Here is a 7,500-nt window from a genome sequence, read left to right as displayed (position 1 = left end):
TCTCTCTCTCTCTCTCTCTCTCTCTCTGCTCCATTCGTCATCCTCACCATCACCCGTCAAATGATCTTCTTTCCCTGAATATGATCTTAGCGTCCACACATTCTCTCTCTTTCTTTCGTACCTTTCATCATTTTTCTCCTTTCCTCCACACGTGCGAATTTTCTCCTTCCAATTATAAAACTCTACGCACTTGGACCGTCACGTTTCACTGTCTATTGATGTGATGGCGCGGTGAGCAGTAGTAGTGGTGGTAGTAGCGGTGATGGTATTGATTCTGGGTTAAATTCCATTACTTACAAACATCGCCACTGATAGCCAAGCGACCACAGTGGAGGAGAAAAAGGTAGTGGAAGAGGTGAGACGAGAAGAGACGGAGGTTGGAAGGGATGAAGGGCGAAGATTGGGGAATGAAAATAGAGGAGAAAAAATTAGCTGAAGAAAAAGGAAAAGGAGAAAGAGGAAGAAGAGGAAGAAGAGGAATAGGAAAGAGAAGGAGAGAGTTAAGGGGATGAGGATAGTTAGAATTAAAGGAATAGAGAGAAGTGATGATATAAGGCAGAGTGGATGAGGGTTCTATGGAGAATGACTGGAGGGAGAGAAAAAGTGGAGAGGTGGAGAAAAGGAAGAGAAAAATAGATGTGAATGAAGTGAAGGGATAAAAGTAGATAGATAGAAGTGAGGTGGAATAGGAGAAAAATAAAAAGAAGTGGAGTAAGGTGGAAAGGTTTTGGAGAGTGACAAGGAAGGTGGAGGAGGAGGAAGGGTGGGTGGGAGAGGGAAGAGAGAGACAGACTGACGGTGACACAATGAAGAGGTGTGAGGGAGAGTGAGGGAGAGTGAGGGAGAGAAGGTGAGGGTGAACCAATTGCCAGGGAGTGATTGACAGTTCAGTAGAGAGAGCGAGAGAGAGAGAGAGAGAGAGAGAGAGAGAGAGAGAGAGAGAGAGAGAGAGAGAGAGAGAGAGAGAGAGAGAGAGAGAGAGAGAGAGAGAGAGAGAGAGAGAGAGAGAGAGAGTACTCCAACTCATTAACAGGTTTCGGTCACACGATACGAAGACTAGAAAACGATACTACCAAAAATGAAAGTTCACACACACACACACACACACACACACACACACACACACACACACACACACACACACACACACACACACACACTTCACACTTAAGAATCTACACATGAATTAGAAACATCCCATCCTTTCCCTCCATCTCTCTCATCTCTCTCTCTCTCTCTCTCTCTCTCTCTCTCTCTCTCTCTCTCTCTCTCTCTCTGACCCAGCGCCCCTTCCTCCTTCACGCGCCATTTCTACTTTGTCACACTTTTGGCCGCCTCTCATTCAGAAGGAGCGGCAGCAATGGGGTGTAATTATAGGCAATATTTCAGGGCGCCAATAACGGGACACCTATCAGCCGTGCGCTTGATGAGTTAATTAATTCTATACCTGCGCTCACGTCTGTAAATGGCGCGCATGATTAGAATATGGTGCAATCTAGTGATATTTGTGTTCCCTGGTCTGTGTGTGTGTGTGTGTGTGTGTGTGTGTGTGTGTGTGTGTGTGTGTGTGTGTGTGTGTGTGTGTGTGTGTGTGTGTGTGTGTGTGTGTGTGTGTGTGTGTGTGTGTGTGTGTGTGTGATTTTGTTTGTGTGTGTTCGTCTATCAATTAGTGTACTTTCTCTATTTTGTCTGTCTGTCTGTCTGTCTGTCTGTCTGTCTGTCTGTCTCTCTCTCTCTCTCTCTCTCTCTCTCTCTCTCTCTCTCTCTCTCTCTCTCTCTCTCTCTCTCTCTCTCTCTCTCTCTGGTATGTGAACATCTACGGGGCGTGTCAATATATCTGTCTATACGTCTGTCTGATTGCCCCCTCTCTCTCTCTCTCTCTCTCTCTCTCTCTCTCTCTCTCTCTCTCTCTCTCTCTCTCTCTCTCTCTCTCTCTTGCCCCCAGTCTGTCTGTCAGTTTGTTTCTCTATCTGTTCACCTGTTCATCTCTTCTGTTTGTCTGTCTGTCAGTTCTGCGGGTTTTCTTGTTTGTATGTCTGGATGTCTGTGCTACTGCCTGCCTGTGTACCTGTCTTTCTGTGTGTCTAAATGTCTTGATGTTTCTCCGTCTATTCGTTTGCTTTCTATCTGTCTGTATTTCTGTATAGGTAGTTGATACCTATGTCACTGTCTAAATTATCTATTCGTTTATCTATCTGTCATCTTCGTTAATCTTTCATCATCGCTGCCTGTTCTTCCACTGATCGCCTTACTAATCAATCTATCCATCTCTCTGTCTACATTTCCATCTACGTGTCCAAGTCTTCATCTGTCACTTTCTTTATTCATTCACCTCTCTTCCTATTGATCTTGCCGGATAGCTAGGTGTGCAGCCCCCTTAGACTGTCACACGATAGCCTCAGGAATTGGAGAATCGTATGCACTCTATACACACACACACACACACACACACACACACACAAGTTAGTCGTCAGTAGTTGCAGATTCAACTTACTAAACGTCAATCTCTGTGCATTCTGTGTGTAAAGAAAGAAGTTCTGAAGAGTGTCACTGTCCCTCACTGGCAGAGTAAGTGGTTGTGTTTCATCGGTCTATTCATGTTTGTTTTGGTTGGGGATGACACAGAGCGCTTAACTTCACGAGAGCTGTTATGGTAAGAGAGCAGATACGTAATGTCGACGTAAGATTTTTAATGAAGGGCAGTCTGGGTATTCTAACTTCATTGGAGCTGTTTTATCGAGAGAGATGTGAGAATTTGAGTCATTTTTTTAGTGAAGGACAGCCCGAGTATGTACAGAGCAGAGGGAAAAGAATAGTTATGTGTTAGTGAAGGAGAGTGGATAGATGTCTAAAACTGTATGGAGTTGTTTATCTATTTATCCATTATTTATTTATTCTTATTTCACAGCATTGCCCATAAAGATTCTATAGCTTGCAGAAGGCTATTTGTCTCACTTAGTCGTCATTTTAAAGAATACATGTACATAAGACAAATATAATAAAGTGTTTAAAGTGTTGAAAGGAATTGACTTTAACCCCTTCAGTACCATGACGCGTTTCTATATTCATTTTGCTCACTATTTCGTGATTTTACACAGCTTCAGAAACTTCATATTCATTTTGCTTACTATTTCGTGATTTTGCACAGCTTCAGAAACTCATGTGGGGGGATCAAAATAGTGAAGACTGAGGCCACCAATCTTGTAACCTCCATAGACCCTTCCTAATGTCAGTAAAATGGTCTAATCGTACACAAAACTCACGGTAAAAATATGACCCAGTACTGACAATGAAAACACAAAAATCTGTCCCTTCTCACCTTGAAACAATGCAAAGAGTAGAAGGTTAAACAATTAGTGTCATTAATACCTACTTTTTACATCGAGATAACACTTTACTTGTACTTATTCATCCAATAATATAATTCACACATCACTCACCCCTCTATCTACCGAGCCAGCCAGCCAGCCAGCCAGCCAGCCAGCCATGCATGTGTGTGTATGTGTGTGCGTGTGTGTCTGTCCTAATGAGGCAGACCAGCCCGCGGAGGATACAAACAGGCTAATTAATATTCTGTATTGCACTATAAACCCCCCGCGGACAGAGAGAGAGAGAGAGAGAGAGAGAGAGAGAGAGAGAGAGAGAGAGAGAGAGAGAGAGAGAGAGAGAGAGAGAGAGAGAGAGAGAGAGAGAGAGAGAGAGAGAGAGAATACACCAACATTTTATGACTCGTAAAAAGATCAAATGAAAATAATGATAACAATATATTGTCTTCCTCAATACCACCACCACCACCACCACCACCACCACCACCACCATCATCATCATCATCAGCATCATTACCATTATCACCGCATTAAGGTGGACGTTAATTCCCAGCAGGTGACAATTAAAAGTGCAAACAGTCCCTCTCCCGCAGCCAGCCCGGCCAAAACAAACACGACACGAATATCACACGTGTTATTCCTGAATGAAAGGGGTAGGGGTGCTTTGAGGGGGGAGAGGGGTGGTTTGGTGGGGGAAGGGGAGCAAAAATATGTATACCCATGTACGGTGGAATCATGGCTGCTGTGTGTGTGTGTGTGTGTGTGTGTGTGTGTGTGTGTGTGTGTGTGTGTGTGTGTGTGTGTGTGTGCATTTTAGTGTCTGTTCTATTATCTTATTATTTTCTTGTCTTTCTTGTGCTTGATATTCTGTTTATATTCTTCTTATTTATTTATTTAGCTTAAGTCTATTTTTCTTCTAGTTTTCTTTACGTTCTTCTACTTTTTTTCTTATCCCTTCACTACCATGACGTGTTTCCATATTCACTCTAGTTACCTGGTGATTGTATACAGCTTCGGAAACTCATGTCGGGGATTAAAGTAGTGAAGACTCTGGCCATTAATCTTCTGACCTCCATAAACCCTTCCTAATGTTACTGGAATCGTCTAATCACCCCCCGAACTCATGTTAAAAATGCGTCCTGTTACTGAATAGGTTAAGATCAGCTGCTATTTGTCTCTACACGAAGTAATTTTTTCTTTTTCACATTTTGATTAGAGAGAACAATATTGCAACTTTCTGTATTACCTACGTTCTTGTTTTCTCTCCAGTAAACTACTACTACTACTACTACTACTACTACTACTACTACTACTACCACTACCACCATTACTACTAATATAACAACAACAACTACTATACTACTACCAATACTACTACTGCTACTACCACTATTACTACTACTACTACTACCACCACTACCACCACTACTACTAATATAACAACAACAACTACTATACTACTGCTACTACCACTACTACTACTACTAATACAACAATTACTACTACCACCACTACTACCACTACTACCACTACCACTACCATTACTATTACTATCACCACTACTACTACTACAACAACAACAAGAACTGCTACTGCTACTACTACTACTACTACTACTACTACTACTACTACTACTACTACAAAACAAGGGGTGGGTCGCCGCGGAGCCAACACAGGTGCTTCAATTACCCACACGACCTGTTCACCTGCAGCTTCCGTGGCAGTGTTGTTAATTAATACCTGGCCCCGTATGAAGGTATTGTGGATAAAATGCATTGGTAGTGGTAGTAGTAGTAGTAGTAGTAGTAGTAGTAGTAGTAGTAGTAGTAGTAGTAGTAGTAGTAGTTGTTGTTGTTGTTGTTGTTGTTGTTGTTGTTGTTGTTGTTGTTGTAGTTGCAATAGTAGTAGTAGTAGTAGTAGTAGTAGTGGTGGTGGTGGTAGTTGTAGCAGCACCAGTAGTAGTAGTAATAGTAGTAGAGGTGGTGGTAGTGGTAGTGGTGGTGGTAGTGAAAATGTAAGTCGTAGGGCGATAGTGGTGGTAGTGGTGGTGACAGAAGACCTACCTACCTATCCTCTCTCTCTCTCTCTCTCTCTCTCTCTCTCTCTCTCTCTCTCTCTCTCTCTCTCTCTCTCCTCGCTAAATTTAAACCTTCATCTAAACGCGAGCTGTACGCCACGAATACCCTTAGCGTCGTTTCATATTCAGCTGAGTGAGTGTGAAGGAGAGTGAGAGAGAGAGTGAGTGAGAGTGAGTGAGAGTGAGGGAAGTGTGAGCGCCACGTACAGCCTCGGCGGGGCTCCGTGGCGAGGCGTGGGCGTGGCCGGGCGTAAAAACTATTTCCTGTTGGTTTTTTGTATTCAATTTTTTTTTTATGTTAAGTTCAGGTATAATCGGAATGTGTGAATTATTGTTGTTTTATCTGTTCTGTAAGTTTTTTTTTTTTTATTCTCAATATCGTCGTTCACTTTGCTGGTAAATTAGAGGTAGATAGACAGATAGGCAAGTTTGAGGCAGATAGATAAACAGGCAGACAGACAAAGACAGGGATGTGTGAATTATTATCTTCTCTGTTCTGTAAGTTTTTTTTTTTTTCGTATTCTCAACATTATCGTTCATTTTGCTGGTAAATTAGAGATAGATAGACAGAAAGGCAAGTTTGTGGCAGATAGATAGACAGATAGATAGACAGACAAAAAAAAAAAAAAGGGACAGAGACAGAGCAAGAATTCTTAGTAATATGCATATGTGAAGACTTGAGACTAATGGAGAGAGAAAGAAAGGGAGAAAAACAAATGAAGGAAGGAAATTAGGGAAAGAAGGAAAGGAAAAATGAAAGAAGAAAGAAAATTCAAGAAAAGACAGAAGGAAAGAAGGAAAGAAAGAAAGGAAGAAATAAAAGAAAGAGAATGAATGGAAAAAGTAGGAATGAAGTAAGAAAATAATAAAAGAAGGAAAGAAAGGAAGAAAGAATAAAGGAAAGACAGATATAGACAATAACTGATGAATATGCAAACTCTCTCACTAATTATGTAAAGATCTGAGATAAGTGAACGGAATGGAAGACACATAGAATAAAACCAAACACACTCACACACACACACACACACACACACACACACACACACACACACACACACACACACACACACACACACAAATTTAAGATAAACAAATTTAAAAAACAACAATAGAACTCTTAAAACACACCAAACACATAAAAAAAACATATATAAAAAAAACTAAAACAAAAAGAAAAAAAGATAAAAAATAGAGGAAAGAAAAAAGAGAGAGAAGGAGAGAGAAAAAAAAAATTGAACGCACACACACACACACACACACACACACACACACACACACACACACACACACACACACACACACACACACACACACACTAACAAACACAAGTCAAACAAACAAGAGACAAGCACACCAAACCCTCAGTAATACAGGTAGCACGACATAACACTGCAGGAAGTCACACACACACACACACACACACACACACACACACACACACACACACACACACACACACACACACACACACACACAGGCCACACTTAACACTAAAACAAGTAGTACATCACCTTCCTGCCTGTGTGTCCTTCCATGTTAGTTTCGAGGTCCGTATTAAAAAACACTCTTCTCTCTCACTACGACTATTTTCCAAGGCCACAATGATGATTAGCGTGATTTTCAAGAGTGTTTCTCCTGTTCATAATGGAGAAATCTTGTGACTTTGCCTCTAGAACCGTAAAAACACCTTAAAAAACTCGTGTAGATCTAAATAAAGCCTTTTGAAATAGTGGAAGTGAAGCACAGAGAAGTTTGAGAATACGAGACAGAGTGTGGTGGGAGAGATAAGGGAAAGACAAGAGAAAATTAGCAGAAGGAGAGGCGGAGAAGTGGAGATAGATGGTAGGGAGAAAGAAGAGGATAGAGCAGGTTATAGATAAGGAAACATAGGAGAGGAAAAAGAAGAAAAAGACAGATGGTACAGGGAATAGCGGATTGAACAGGGGAAAAATCACAGGTCAAAACATACAAAGGAGAGACGAGAGGAAAAAAACTAGGAAAGAAAAGAAGGAATGTAGAGAGGAAAATAAGAATAGTACAGGTTAGTGCAGACAAGGGAAAGAGACGAGAGAAAAGACAGACAGCAGGGGTGGA

This window comes from Portunus trituberculatus, chromosome 31 (assembly GCF_017591435.1).
Source record: "Portunus trituberculatus isolate SZX2019 chromosome 31, ASM1759143v1, whole genome shotgun sequence".
Classification (NCBI taxonomy): Eukaryota; Metazoa; Arthropoda; class Malacostraca; order Decapoda; family Portunidae; genus Portunus; species Portunus trituberculatus.
The sequence above is the reverse complement of the archived record's forward strand: the minus strand, read 5'-3'. Positions refer to the sequence as shown.